Here is a 15,731-nt window from a genome sequence, read left to right as displayed (position 1 = left end):
GCATTGGTGGGAACTAGCCGAGAATTGAGTGAAGCTTCCTGAACCCGTGAAGGCACAATCTCCTGACTCCCACCCAGACCACGCCTAACCACTTAATATCACTCATCCACTCCCGAAACTGTGTGTCCCGCCTACCTCCACATAGAATGCTTGTCCCAGCTCTCTCCACTTGGGACCCTCTAGGGCCACCCAATCACAGTTTTCCCTCATGCCCCCTCTCCTAGGGGTTGCCCCCTGCAGTGCTGTCTTTCTCAATTTAAGAGCTTCTGGGGCAGCAAGCATAGAACCTACCTGTCACGGTGGGTTTGTCTGATGCAGACACCATCACACAGTGAGCTGGGGTGTGCCTGTTCAAACAGGAGCCCAGACCTCATCCTGGGCACAGCCACTGGGCTTTTAGAACAGGGCCTGGGAGGTTGGCATCCTGTCCACCTCTCTATAAATATCAACAGTGACCCCCATTGTCCATCACAGCAGGGCCTCCCAGAGCATCTCCTTCATGGTAATTTGAGTTGTTACCTCAATGGGAAGACTCTGCCATGGAAACCACAGCCCACTGGAGTCATTTCCTTGACCTTGGACCTTGAACTTGGGATGGCTGGACAGCAGGTCCTTCCTTCTTTCAAGTGACCCAGTGTCCCCATCATTAAAGTGAACATGATAATAATAATTACTCCAAATGCTTGTCATGAGAAATGGGTAGACAATTTATATCCAAGGGCTGTGAAAACTATCAAGGACAAATAGAAGTAGTTGTGGTTCACCCAGGAGATTCAACCAGTGTTGAGAGGTCATTTATCAGAATACCGTGGAAAGAAATGTGCATTTGGAGCTTCCCAGGTACCAAGTTCTGGGGAAAGTCAGAGGCACCAGCAGGAGGGTTTCTTCCCTCCAGGAAGGTCTGCATACACCGGGGTCTGTAAACACCAGGAGGATTTTCACACACCAGGAGGGTCTGCACACACCAGGCACTGGAATGGAAGACACCTCAAAGGTCTTGTGTGTTGTCTTCAGACACTTTACTCATTGATTCAACAGAGATTGTTTAATGAGTCCACCTGTGCTGGGCAAACAAGGATGCTGAGACGGGACCCCCTTCTAAGGGATTGTTTCTGTTCCCTGTGGCTACTGTAACAAGTACCACACACTGAGCAGCTCTAACAACAGAAATTTACAGTTCTGTCAGTTCTGGAGGCCAGAGGTCAGGGTGCTGACAGGGTTGGTTCCGTCTGAAGATGTCGAGGAGAATCTGTTCCAGGCCCTTCTCCTTCGCTTGTAGATGGCCATCTTCTCCCAGTGTCCTCATTTCCTCTTCTTATAAGGACACCAATCATGTTGGATTGGACCCCACTCCAGTGCCCTCGCTTTTACTTGATTACCTTGCCAAATAATTATCCCCAAATAAGGTCACATTCTGAGGTATTGGGCATAAGGACACCAACATATGGATTTGGGGAGACATAATTCAGCCCATGACTGGGATGCAAAACCAAGTGTGGGAGACAGAGCCAGGCAGAGGGAAGCCAGGAGTTGTGGGGGCTCAGAGCAGCTGAGGACAGGCTGGCATCCCCAGAGGAGATGGTGTTTGAGCTGACAGCAAAGGGAAGGTGGGTGTGGTTAGTGGGAGTGCCAGGCAGGGGGAAGTGTGTGTAAGTCCCAGAGACACAAAACGGCTGAAAAATGGAAAAATCAGCCATGCGGACAGGGGTGGAGGGGGTCCAACCCTCTCCCATCCACACTCCCCTGTCTGCTCCAAACAAACCCTGACCACTTCTGGGGTTCATGTGTATGAAAGAGACACCATCCGGGCACTGAATCAGCCAACACCACACTGTAGTGGCAGGAAGGAGGTGGGAACATAAACCAAGTTGAATACTTGGGGTGATCTGCAAGGTCTGGTTCAGAAATGTTTGGGGAGGGTGGTAAGAAAGAGGGCCAAGAATGACTCCCATGTTGGAAAGACATGGTGTGAGATTCAGGAGGTGGTGAAAATGGTGACTACAGTTGAGCCAGGTTGAGGGTCGGGGACATGGGGACATCACTCAGGCTAACACAGAACAAGGTTAGGCAAGTGATGTAGAAAGTGTGTCACCAGCATTTTAAACTCATTGAAAGCCTGGGCTTGATGAGACCACCAGAATTGTTTTGTCATCCACTTATCCCTGTTCTCTCAGTTAGTATTTAAAGAGAATCCATTACATAGAGAAGATGGTGGGGAGACCAGCCCTGCCCCACATGCCATGGAGCTGGCCAGAAAGCCCAAGATTGAGGACAACCCTTTGAAAGTGCTTTGGCATCAGAGATGGCCACTCTAGATGTGAGGGGAAGAAGGCACCCACGCTGTCCTCCAAGACCAAAACATTCGGAACAATGTAAATGTCCATCCAGAATAGAAAAGATACGTTACCTGTGATCAGCTCAAATGTCAGAATGTTATCTCCCAGCGTTAATTCCAACTAAATGCGCCAGTGTGGATGGATATCTAGGACATTATGCATAGTCAGAAAGCATATGTTCAGTGTGGTTTTATTTATAGGAAGTTTTAGAATGCACAAAACTAAACACACGCTGTCTAGGGGCATATAAATAATGTAGTAAAACAAAATGAAACACAAAGGGGATTATACTGAACTCAGGGTGACAATCACATCCAGGATGGGGGTGGGAAGATCCCTGCACCTGCACATAGAGGGGCTCCAGAACTTAATCTGGGGGTGATTCACACGCATGTAACATATTACAATTATTCCTTGCACATAGATGTTAACTATTCTTTTGTATCAATTCAATATTTAAACTGAAAAATGAATTGACAAATATTCCCACAAATGCTTACCTAATGTCACATTATGATGGGAGCTACAAAGGAAAAGAATAGGATGTGAGAGAGAATGACAAGGTGCCCTCCTTCCATCAGGGAACAGGGAAGTCCTCTAAGGAGTCACATGGAGCCCAAGAGCTGAAGGAAGGAAAGAAGGCACATCCCAAGGAAGGGGGGACAGTACAGGCCAAGTCCCTGAAGTGGAGGATCTGGAAGAGGTCTGGGGAGCTAGGGCATCATGAAGAGATTGTGCAGATGAGGAAGAGCAAGAAGACCATGCCAAGGCTCTGAGATTTTATTCTAAGATATGGGAAGCCATTGGCAGACTTTAATAGGAGACATGACCCAAACTCATAATTCTACAAGGTGTAAGCAGTCAGCTGTAGAAGCAAAACCAACTGGTTCCACTATAGAAAACCTAAGCATGAGCAAAGAATTATTTTTGACTGGCTCCAGAAACCTATATGTTAGCATTGCACATCCAAATGCTAGTAGACAACAGTGGGGTGGGGAAATCCTCTCCACCATGTACTCAACAAAAATGGAGCAAACGCTTTAATTAAGCAAACATTAAATTGTAATCACATTGCCAATATTAGTCAAGGTGGATGCCAAACCATGGTGGACACATGTTCTGTCCTTTAGCCAAGAACAGTAAGGCTCAAAAGATTACTCACTCATGTCCGGTGCCTGCATCAAATCAACAAGCCCTTTGAGTAGATCTCACTGCAATGGCTAAAGCCAAATAAAACTAGGAGACAGTGGGTCAAGAAAATACACCTCAGATACTCTAAACCGCCTGCTCACCTTATAGAAGGGGAAACTGAGGCCCAGAGAGGAAGTGCGATCTTCCTGGTGTTGCCTGGGGAGGAGTTGGCAAGGTGGTAAATAGCAGATTCTAATAGTTTTTAATAGTGAGGAAGAAGTATCATGGATGGGAAGCCTTAGGTACTAAATATAGACATGCAATTAGAGTCTCCACTAAACTAAACATATCGAAGGTGTGAGTCCCAGGGGCCTGGTGTTCTGGGTGATCTCTGCTGTAAAGCCTCCTTCGATGTCATTTCACTCCTGGACAGCCAAGTATCATATGCTCTGGAGTTGACAGAAAGATAAATGAGCCTCATGGAAAACTGACATCAGTTTTAGCAATTTCTTAAGCCAATAAAACACAAGCCAGCACAGGAAATGTGAATTCAAAAGCCAACTTCTGGCTGTGACAGAGCTGGTTTCAGTCTAATCCTCCTGATTTACAGAGGCCAACACATGCATGCAAGCAGCTGTTGGAAGTTCCTAGAGACCAACCAAGGCAGCCAGGACATCAGGAGTCAAGGTCCTGGAAGGAAGGGAAGTGCACAGAGGTGAGCCCACGGTGAAACCCCTTCCCTCTCGGGTATGATTGCTGGTTGGCAGCACAAGACACACAGAGGAAAGAGTGGGCTGGAGCTTGCAGCAGTTTAGAAACTAAATTGGAGTTTGGGGCTACCAAAGCAGCCACGGCGTGAGCACAAGATCCAGAGGAAAAAAGAATCACAAAGAAGTGAGCCTAGAACTCTGCAATTTCCCTTGAGACATTTCCCAAAGCCTAAGATGCATGACTCAGGGTGAGACCTGAAGAAACCAGTCAGAGAAAAGGAAGGAAGGAAGGAAGGAAGGAAGGGGGGGGAGGAAGAGAGGGAAGAAAGGGGGGGAAGAAAGAAAGAAAGAAAGAAAGAAAGAAAGGGAGAGAGAGGGAGGGAGGGAGGGAGGGAGGGAGGAAGGAAGGAAGAAAGAAAGAAAGATCAGTCAGAGAGCAGCTTCTGTGAGGTTAGAGGATTGAGCTGGGATTACAACAGCCTTATGGAACTGGAATGACAAAAATTGTTCAGGTCCACCAGGCTTCAGTTGAGCCCCGGAAGTATGGGCAAACTGCAAATAGAACACCTTATGTGGGTAATGGTGATCCTCCCAAACTCATCTGTCTGAAAAAAAAAAAAAAGAAGAAGAACAGTAATTTGTCTCTGGAAAACAATAACATCATTCAGGAGGTTACGATTCTTCACATGTAATAGTTCACATTCAGTCAAAAATTACAAGCATGCCAGGAAATAGTGCCAAACGACAGAAAAAAAAGAGAAAAATATAGGCCACGAGAACAATGCTACAGATAATCCAGGCATTTGAGTTATTTAGCACAGAATTTAAATATGTATGATTAAGATGTTCAAGAAAACAGATGAAAAATTAATTTCATCAGAGAAGTTGAATTCTATAAAAATACTCAGTTGGAAATATTAGAACAACAAAAATAATAATATAATAACAGAAGTAGCAATTTCATAGATTAATTTAAAAGCAAATTAGATATAGCAGAAGAGAAGATCGGTAAATCGGAAGAGAGGTCACAGGAAAATACTTCAGATTGAAGCATAGAAAAAAAGTGGTTGGAAACACAAGGAAAGAAAATAAGTCATATAGGACATGGTGAAAAAGTCTACCATGTATGTAATTGAATTTCCAGAAGGAGCTATAACAGGGATATTGGGGCAAGAGCAATATTTGAAAATGCACCTACTGAGAGTTTTACAAAAGTGATAAATTACCCTAAACAGAGAAAACACACACACACACACACACACACACACACACACACACAAAAGGAAGAATACACCATGCATCATAGTAAAACTGCAGAGAAACAAAAACAAAAGGGAAAAAAAAAACAGCCAGAGTAAAAAAGATACGTTACTGTCATAGAAGCAATAACACTGAGAGTACTTTTCCACAGACATTATTGAAACCAGAATGTGATGAGGAATAACATCTTTAAAATGATTTAAAAAAAATACTACCAACAAAAATTCTATATCTATGTCAACATCCCTTAAAAAGGTATATTAAAAACTTTTCAGAGAAACAAAAACAGAGAATTGATTACCAGCAGACCCTCAAATAAACTGTAGGAGGTTGTTCAGGGAGAAGGAGAATAATGCCAGGTGGAAATATGGCAATGCCAGAAGAAACTGGAAAGTGCTAAAATTAAGATTAAACCTAAAGGATCATTGGGTGTTTAAAACAATAATAGAAAGGGTTTAAGAATATGTGTTGAATTAAATTTCCTTATAACAATAGTACCAAAGTCGAGAGGGGTAAGTAGGATTAAAGCATTGCAAAGTCCTCACATTGTCCACAAAATGATAAATCTTCTAATTTATGGGTGAATCTAATAATGATATGTCAAGGATGCATGCTGTAATCTCTAGGGAAACAACTGAAGGAAAATAAAAAAGTATAAATTACTAAAATGTTAATTGATCCAAAAAATAGAATAATAAAAATGATGCATCAATTTAAAAGAAGGTAATAAGGGAAAAAAAGATAAGGAACAAAATGCATTAATAAAATTCCAATAGCAAGATGGTAGATTTAAACCTAAAATAGCAGCAATGACATTAAATGTAAATGGACTACACCCTTTACTTAAAATGCAAAGATGGGGCACCTGGGTGGCTCAGTCAGTTAAGCAGCTGCCTTCAGGTCAGGTCATGATCTCAGGGTCCTGGAATGGGGCCCCACAGTGGGCTCCCTGCTCAGTGGGGAGTCTGCTTCTCCCTCTCTCTCTGCCCCTCCCCCCCAGCTTATGCTCTCTCTCTTGCTCTTTCTCTCAAATAAATAAATAAAATCTTTAAAAAAAATAAATAAAATGCAAAAACTGTGAGATCAAATTTAAAAAATAACTATAAACTAAATACATGAGGCACACCGTAACTATAACAGCAGAGACTAACAAAAGAAAAGGCTAATTAAAAGAAAACTGGTGATGTTATACTAATATCAGACAAAGTAGACTTTAGGGTAAGTAGCAGTAAAAGAAAATATTTCACAATGAAAAATTGGTGAATCTACAAGGTCAAACTCTAAATTTGCACATAACTAAAAAATAGCTTCAAAATATAAAGGCAAAAAGTAACAGAAAAGACTGGAGAGAAAGACTAATCCGCAATTATAGCTGAAGTTTTAACTTGCTTCTCTCTGCTGATGAAACAAGCAGATCAAAAGTCAGTAATGACATAGAATAGTTGAACAAACTGAAGAACAGTTACTGAGTTGACGCATATAGAACATTGCAGCAGCCACAACAGAATGTGGCTGCCCTCGAGTGGGACAGCTTCAACCTAGACCATATGCTGGGCAATAAAATAATTCTCACTAAGTGTCAAAGATTGAAATCATACAGGGCATCTTCTCCAGCTACAAAGAATATACACTATATACAACCCACGAAGGATTAGAAAATGAAAAGTTAAAACTATATTGTATAAAATAGAATAGCATCCCTAAACACTGTGTATCTGAGAATAATGACAATATTATATTTTTATTATATTATCCCCATGTTATATTGTTACATATTCCTGTATACAGAAAACTGCAATCATTTCTGGGAGAAATCAAAGACACTTTAAATAAACACAATGACAGATCACGTTCATTGACTGAAAGCCTCAATATTGTTAAGATGTCTATTCCTTTTGTTTTGTTTTGTTTTGTTTTTATTTCCAGTTAGTTAACATACAGCGTTATATTAGTTTCAGGTATACGATATGGTGATTCAACAATTCCATAGTGTACCTGGTCCTCGTCCAACGACAGGTGCGCTCCTTAATCCCCATCACCTATTTAACCCCCGCCCCTGCCCACCTCCCTTCTGGTAACCATCAGTTTGTTCTCTAGAGTTAAAGGTCTGGAGATGTCAATTCTTTTCAATAAATCTACAGAGTCCAGGCAATTCTCATCAAAATCCCAGCAACCTTTCTGGTAAAAACTGACAAGCCAATTCTAAAATTTATAACAAAATGTGAAACATCAAGAATAGGCAAGATGATTTTGAAGAAGATTAAAATTGGGTGACCCAGTTATCGATTGCGGCTCAACAAACTCCTCCAAAACTCAGGGGCTCAAAACAACAATTATTTGTTTGGGGCCAAGGCCTGACGGGAATCACATACCTTTGCTCCCAGTGCCCGGAACCCCGTGTGGGAAGACTTGAACAGCTGAAGGATAGAGCAGATGGGACTCATCGCTAGTCTCAGGACCTCTGAGTTCCTGCCTGCAAATCAGCCCAGAATCACTGAAACCACTTCATTTGGTCCAGAAGCCGCTGAACCCGCCAGGACTGAGGAGAGAAATGTCAACGTATCTATGGCATTGCTGAGCCGTCCCAGTGAAGGACACGTACTATCTGATAAAAGGATTTATTTTTAAGTGTAAATAAACAAAAAAGGAAGCGAGGATGACAAATAGCCAGAATAACAGAATCAAAAGCCCAGAAACGGATCCACGTGGTTTATGACAAACATCACCACAATGCAGTGGAGAAAAGCGGTGATTTAAGCCGATGGTGGTGTTCCTGACTGATATTCAACATAATAAAAATAAACTTTGACTCCTATCTCACACCATACACAAAATTCAACTCCAAAAAGCCACAAGTCTCAAAGTGAACAGTAAAAAATAAGTTCCCGGGAAAAAATAAAATATTTTCATGACCTTGATCTCAGTGAGGATTTCTTAAAGAAGACATAAAAACGAATAGCTAAGAGGAAAAGATTTACAAATTTTACTTCATTAAGGTGAATAACGCCGATTAATCAAAACACACAAAAAGGAGAATGAAGTCCAGCTGTAACGTGGGAGAGGATGTTTGTAAGAACCAAGACAGAACTTATATCCAGAACATAAAAAGAACTTTATCCAGCCAATAAGAAGACCCCACCAAAAAATTAGAAAAATATTAGATGTATTTTTCATAATAAAGATATACAAAAGGAAACAAGCATGTGAAAGGTGCACAATATAATTAGTCATCAGGGAAATTAAAACCACAGTGAAGTTCCACTACTCATTCACCAAAATGCCTAGAAGTTTAAATATATATATGCACACGCTAAGTGTTGGAGAAAACGTGGGACAGAGAGAAGCCTGACACTCTGCTCTATGAGTGTGATGGGCACAGTCACTTTGGAAAACTCTCGGCAGTATTTACAAAAACTATGCGTACACATACTCTATAATCCAATGATTCCTTCGTACGTGTAGACCAGGGCCGCCTGGGCGGCTCAGTCGGTGAAGCGTCTGCCTTCGGCTCAGGTCATGATAACGGAGTCCTGGGATGGAGACCTGCATCGGGCTCCCTGCTCAGTGGGGAGTCTGCTTCTCCCTCTCCCTCTGCTGTTCCCTCTGCTTGTGCTCTCTCTCTGTCAAATAAATAAATAAGGTCTTTTTAAAAAGTAAGTGTGTACCCAGAGGATAGACACACGTGTTTACCAAAATAGTCACAGCAACAGTATTTTAACAGCTGAACACGGAATGTTTTCCTTCATTCCAGATGTCCTCCAGTAACAGGTTGAATAAATAGAGTATATTTATGCAGTGGAATACCATGTCATGAGCAGAGAACAAGCCACTGCTATGGGGCGCCGGGGTGGCTCAGTCAGTGAAGCGGAGTCTGCCCTGCCACTGCTGGAGACCGGGGCTGGCCGCGGGCTCCGAGGCACAGCCGCCAACTCTTACCAATGGCCCGCAGTCCTTCATTACCCTTCGGGAGGGCCCACCACCCTTACATGCTCCTGTCTTTGTTCAAACCCTCGCATCCCCGCACCTGCCAGGGCACCTGAGGAATCCGTGGCCCTGTGGGTTGTGCCGGGAATGGCCCAGTACCCACTGAGCACCTCGGTGCCTGCCGAGCAACACATGAGCTGGGCCCAGACCTCCATCCGACCCGTGTCTAGAAACCAGGCAGAGCTATCACAAGAACGTCATTTGTGCCAACAACCGTCTCTGAGGCTTCTCGTCCACACCGCTGTCTCCTGGCTTTACGCACGAACGGTGACAGGGCCCCAGGCTGAGCTACCTGAACACTGGGCATGGGGCTGTCACTGAACACAAGAAATCCGAGACTCCCATCCTGGGAAAATCGTGTCCTGGGCGGGCTCCGGCACCTGTGTGGCTCTGCCGCGGCCAGGACAAACAGGACACTGTCTGGCATCGGGGTTCAGGTCCAAGGGAAATGGGCGTGTTTTTGCCTGAGCAGAGGCCGAGGTGGATGGTTCTCAGTGTGGTGATCTGGGTTGCATGCAGTCACTTTAGGAGCAGATCAGCCCCAAACTCCTGCTGGAAGGCCCCACTGGAGGGAGGCCGGCTGAGCTGGGCTCCATGCCTCCCGCGGCCTTTCTACAGCTCCCTTCCTCTTAGCGCCCTTCCCCACGATTTGACTGCTAAGAGTCGCCTGCTGGCCTGCTGGCCTGCCTGCCTGCTTTCCTTCACTCCCCAGGCTTCCGACTACATTCCTGCCGTGCGCCAGCACGGTGCTGGACCCTGGGATGACACCAGGACAGCTGGGCCCTTGGGAACCGTGCTTGTTGCTTCCTCTCGTGCCCCCCATTTGACCCATCATTTGCTGTAACTACTGGACAGCGGCATCGATATGTAATAACCAGCTCAGCATTCCATGCGCCAGCAAAGCTCATTCCATGAGCTAAGCAGAGGGTTCCTAATAAGCTCGCAGCAGGTCGGATTTCGGTGGCGGGCGTGAGAAACGGCATAGACGGTCACTGGCGGGGCGAGTGGGCGCCCACAGATGCGCCCCTGCCTGTTGCTCATCCGCGTGCTCATGTCTGCCGGCCCCGCGTGGACCGTGGTCGTGCGAGATGCCGCTGGCACAGCAGGTCTCCACCCTGTCCCGCCCTGCGTGCACCTTGCTGAGGCCCCGCGGCCGGCCCGCAGACTTTCTCAGCTTCTCCACCTCCAAGCACCCTCTCCTTCCAGGCTGGCTTCCTCTTCGGGGTGGTGGGGCTTCATCTCAGCGTCACGGCCCATTTATCACCTCCCCTGATGTATAATTAATGTTTATCCCTCGGTCTATCAGAGCTCTCAGACACGGCCCGCACATCTCGACACTTCTGAATTTTTGATTAAATAGAAATGAGACAATAAATACTCGAATGGCAGTTTCTACAGTGCCTATTTCATTGTATTCCAAATAACCGACAGGCGGAAATCTCATGTATCAGAATTCTAAGGTCAATTTCAAAGAGGTGAGGTAAGCAAATTCTCAAATATACGTATTTTGGTAAGTAATCACCATCTCTCTGTTACCCTCCACTGTTAACATTTACAAATTAGTTTGTGTTATTATTTAATAATAATACTTATTAATAGTGACTCATTCATTGCCAGGAGCCCTGATGTGAAAACACCATCAGCTGAACTTTGGGGAAAGACACAAAGAGGAGGGGAGAGGAGTGAAGAGGTGGGGGGAGGGAGGGGAGAGACAAAGGGAAGGGGAGGGGAGAGGTGAGGAAGGGGAGGGGAGAAAAGGGAAGGGGGAAGGAAGGAAGAGGGAGAGGGATGGGAGGAAGGTAAAAGGAGGAGGGAGGGAGGAAGGGGAGGGAGGAAGGGGAGGGAGGAAGGGGAGGGAGGAAGAGGAGAAGGAGAGGGGAGAAAGGGGAGGGTGGGGGAGCAGATACACACGCATGTAAACAACACCACCCTTCCAGGAGCTCTGAGGCTTAGGCATCTTTCCTCTTGGCCCTGGCCGCGCTCCCATGACGCCGGGGGACTATCGCCTCCAGGACCCTGAAAGTCATCCCTGCCAGCACATGGCGTGCTCCACGATGGATTCCCAGCACCTCCTGACCCACCTTGCCCCTCCTCATGCTGATCCGGCACATCCTGGTCTCACCGCCGTCTCCCTGCCCTTGGCCCTCCCTCCTTCCTTTCTGCCAAATTACTTGTCATCATTCACCGTTCCAGTTCTGACCGCACATACACACTCACCAACCTTGCCCTCACTCCCTCACCCTATTGGATGGACCGCTCCTCCTCCACACGCCCCTGCACCACCCTCCCCCATATCCCTGTACCACCCGTCCCTATACTCCTTGACCATCCCCTCCCCCACACTCCTCGACCATCCCCTCCCCCACACTCACAGACCATCCCCTCCTCCACACTCCTCAGCCACCCCTCCCCCACACTTCTAGACCATCCCCTCCCCCACACTCCTCGACCATCCCCTCCCCCACACTTCTAGACCATCCCCTCCCCCACACTCCTCGGCCAGTTCTGTCCAAACGCCCCCACCCCATGCAAGCCTGTGCTGGTTGGACCCCTCACGGCGCAGGTACAGGCCATCAGGATGTGACTGACCTTGCACAGTGGAGTCCCCTGCAGGGTGCTCTGTGGCTATCACAGGTACAATGTCCACAGCACAACCATTAGTATTTCAAGGTTACTTCACCAACAGTACTCCAAAGTATATAAAAATCTGAGAAAATACGAGTATGTAATTATTGTTATAATCTGTTGCTTTTACGATTGCTTTAAATTTAATTAGGCCTTTTTAAAAATGTACACTTTACCATTATTCATAAGCTAAATTAGGGAAGTGAAATGTGCATTATTTTTAGGCCTGCCGGAGCGATTGCGACAAGGTGCGGTCTTTCGCAATGCAGCACAAGTGGGCCGAATGACCCTGAGCCAAGTGTTGCCACAGCAGTGACACAAGAGGGTGTGGAGCGGGGTCCCTGGAGCCCTGAGGCTGTCGCGGAGCTCCGTGTTGCAGCCACAGGTGACGACGGGGAAGGGCTAACACCGCGTACGGGGCTCCTGGCGACGTAGCAGGAGCTGAAGAGGCAGATGAAACTGTCAGAACCTACGTGGGGTTTACAGACCAGACGTAAAGAAACTCAAAACCAAAATGTGTTCTTTGAAAGAGTAAGTATTACAATAAAAATCTAGGAGAAGCAGACGCTCAATATTTTACAGACCTGAGTGCTCCGTGAGTTTCCCGCAGAGCCGCGTGTAGGGCGCCCCCGGTTAGATCACCGCGGGGCCGGGGAGGGACCGCGTCGCAGATGCTGGGCCGGGAATGCTGGCAGAGTCCACGCGGAGACGGGGCAGGTACCTTTCCAGGGACACCAGAGCGCCATATATTCGGGAACTGGCCTGTGAGATGGAAGCCCAACCCACAGCCCAAATGGAGCCAACAGAGCCGTTTTGCACTAACGTTTTACAAAAACACAGACGTCACAAATGGGCAGTGCTTCGAGCATGTACGTGACCTGAACAGGACACGGAGGAAGAAGTTTGTTCGGCTCCTGTCCAGCACGCACAGCCAGCCCTAAACTGTATAAAAGCGGGAAGGATTGCGCTGCGGACCAATGGGGAGCAGGTACTTAACTTCAGGAGCTAAGACCGGAGGGAGACCGCACACGGCTTCCTTCATCAACAGAGTCTTCCTTTAGGAAGAGCAGAAAACAGAAAAGCAAGCATCTGGACTCGAGGCGGGTTTGTCGCCGGTGGGCCTGGTGCGGCGGTCTGAGCTCGCGCTGCTAAGGCTAGCGTGCTCCCTGCGAGAGCAGCCCCTTTGTGATCACGGGGAGCAGATGGCCAACATCTACGAGGACCCCGGAAGCGCAGTTAGCCACCGAAGGGAAGGTTCCGTCTAGACTAGCTCACGTCTGGATAGATCTCCTGGTGCCTTGGAAGACAAGAAGCCAGTTTGGTCCCAATGCTTCAAAGACCAGATTTGCCCGGACAGACGTGTTTATTTCCATGAGGCTTCTGGTATGTCGAACCCCCTTCCCATGAGAAGAATGCACAGACAGGAGGGAGGAGGTCCTGGCCGCAGCCGTCTGTCCTGCACACGGTGGCCGGGGGGTCTCTGTGGAACATGAGTCCCATCAAGCCGTGCTCTCGGCAGAGCCTGTCCTTCCACTTGCAGCAACAGCCCCACTATTCTCTAAGGTCTCCTGGGTCCTGTGGCCTGGGCCTGGTTCCAAAGCCCCCGTTCCCTCTCCCCACAGTGCCTTCTCTGCAGCCGTGCTGCCCTTCATCCAGGGCCGTGGGCCTTGCCAGACACACATGTCCCTGCCTCAGGGCCTTGGCACCTGCTGTGACCTAGGCCCAGACTGATCTGTGCAGGCTTCGGGGTGGTTCACGCTATCGCTTCCCCTCTGGCCAAGGTCCTCCGTGATGCTGCTGCCCGAACTAGACGTCCGTGAGCGTGGTCTTGCTTTCCTCCCTTCAGGACACGTCTCGTGACCTGAGCTATACCACTCTGCCGTTTGTTAACTGCCTGGCGTGAATTTTAGCTGCATGGTTTGCTGCTGTATCCCAGGGCCCGGAGCAGGACCGGGCATGGTAGGCGCTCCGTGAACACTTCGGGATGAAGGAATGAAGGGATGAGTGAGTGAGTCTATACAAGAGCTTCTTTCCGCGCCCCTAAGGAAGCTCCGCTACCCAGACATGGAAACGCCTCATTAACGCCATCCGTTGGCCACGGAGCACGCTGGGCCCCCACTCCAGGGCGCATGCGTCTGCACGGTGACTGGCAACAGGAAGCAGAGGCACACTCAACACGCTGATTTGGGAAGCAACCTGGGAAGAGTCTCAGGACCTGGGGCGGGGAGACTGATGGGGCTGGGAAGGGAAGCAGGAGCGGGCTTTACCCACCTAGGGGGTTGTCCACCCATTTTCTCATCTTCATCTTTCAAGACCCTGAAATATGTGCCCTCATCACATGGCATGGGGCAGGATGCCCAGGACATCCAGTGTCTCCCCCAAGGTCACAGACACAAAGAGCCAGGACACAGAGCCCGGGCGGAAGGAGTAGAGAGGTGTCAGGGGAGCGGACAGCAGAGAGCCACCGGTGGGGGTCTGGGGCCCTCCCACCCGGCTCAATGTCTGGGTTGTCCACCTGAGGGCGTCCTGCTGGCTGGGGCTGGTTCCGAAGCTTTGGAGCAACTAGAGAAATCCCGGCATAGGAATAGAAGCTGGCATCCATCCAGCAACACCCTGCAAGGGGCGAGGCCGGCATCCCGTTTCCCCTATGGGAGAGCCCTGAGATGGTGCACGGCCTGCCATGGCGTTTCCAAGCACGGAGATGGGAAGGCAGCGACACCACTGAGCTGCGGTCTGTCTGCCCCAGCACAGCCCCCCGCCGGGCACACCGGGGCCAGATGTTGTGAAAATCTCGCTGAACGAGGACCGAGACAGGGTGGTTCCCAGGAGGAGGTGGCACTGTTTTTTAGATTTATTGATTTATTTTAGAGAAAGAGGGCGAGAGAGAGCACACGTGAACCATAGTGGCAGAGGGAGAGGGAGAGAGAACCTCAAGCAGACTCTCCCCTCAGCAGGGAGTCTGACACGGGGCTCGATCTCACAACCCTGAGATCACAACCCGAGCCGAAACCAAGAGTCAGACGCTTAACTGACTGAGCCCCCCAGGTGTCCTGGCACGTCCCCTTTCGAAAGACTGGCCTGTGTGCATGAAGAGACAGCTGGCCCCTCAGATGCTGGGCAGAACGAGGGGGGACAGAGAGCCTGACCCAGACAGGCTCGGGAGCCCCTGAGAGACAGGCCAGAAACCGAGACCAGGGTCCCGGCCCTCAGAACCTGCCTCCGTGTGCCTGATGGCAGAAACGGGATTCTCCGGTTTGCTTGGTCCTGGCATGGGGAGGGGGCCTGGAGGGTGGGTGGGCTCTGCGGGAGGCACACAGGCAGCATTTGGGTCTCACTAGTAGTCAGCCTGCGTCTAGCACATTTGCAAGGTTTCATGACCTAATTGCACCGAATCTTCATGTCCCTCTCCCCCCTTCACGGCTGAGGAAACGGCATCTGGGAGGTGAGGAAGCTCACCTGTCACCAGCCTCACCCCACGCTCCCCAGCTGCCAGGACCTGTGTTGATGTAGGTGACCAGGGACCCTGGGGGTGATGACCCCAGGGCAGGGGAGTCAGGTTTGCTTAAGAATTGAAATATTGAAAAAATATATTTTATACTAAAACACACAAGAGATTATGGTAAATACAAAAATCCACGTGCATCTTTAAAAGAAACCCAGTTCAAGGTTGAGAGAAAGGCTTTGC

The 15,731-nt window shown here is 48.2% G+C and overlaps 1 long non-coding RNA gene across 2 annotated transcripts; it reads right to left on the bottom strand.

Moving 5' to 3' along the window:
• Window positions 1-2,510: 2,510 nt before the first annotated feature.
• Window positions 2,511-12,876, bottom strand: LOC130544556 (uncharacterized). 2 transcript variants are annotated; one of them, XR_008960932.1, is made up of 3 exons: window positions 12,011-12,876; window positions 8,868-9,057; window positions 2,511-4,782 (listed from the first exon to the last, which is right to left on the bottom strand). It is a non-coding gene; the product is annotated as an uncharacterized LOC130544556 (long non-coding RNA). The 2 variants fall into 2 exon arrangements; XR_008960933.1 differs by lacking the exon at window positions 2,511-4,782 and having other exon boundaries at window positions 8,042-9,057.
• Window positions 12,877-15,731: the final 2,855 nt, after the last annotated feature.

The sequence above is a fragment of the Ursus arctos genome, unplaced genomic scaffold (assembly GCF_023065955.2).
Source record: "Ursus arctos isolate Adak ecotype North America unplaced genomic scaffold, UrsArc2.0 scaffold_1, whole genome shotgun sequence".
NCBI lineage: Eukaryota > Metazoa > Chordata > Mammalia > Carnivora > Ursidae > Ursus > Ursus arctos.
Note: the sequence above shows the minus strand (reverse complement) of the source record. Positions and strands in the feature narration are given on the sequence as shown.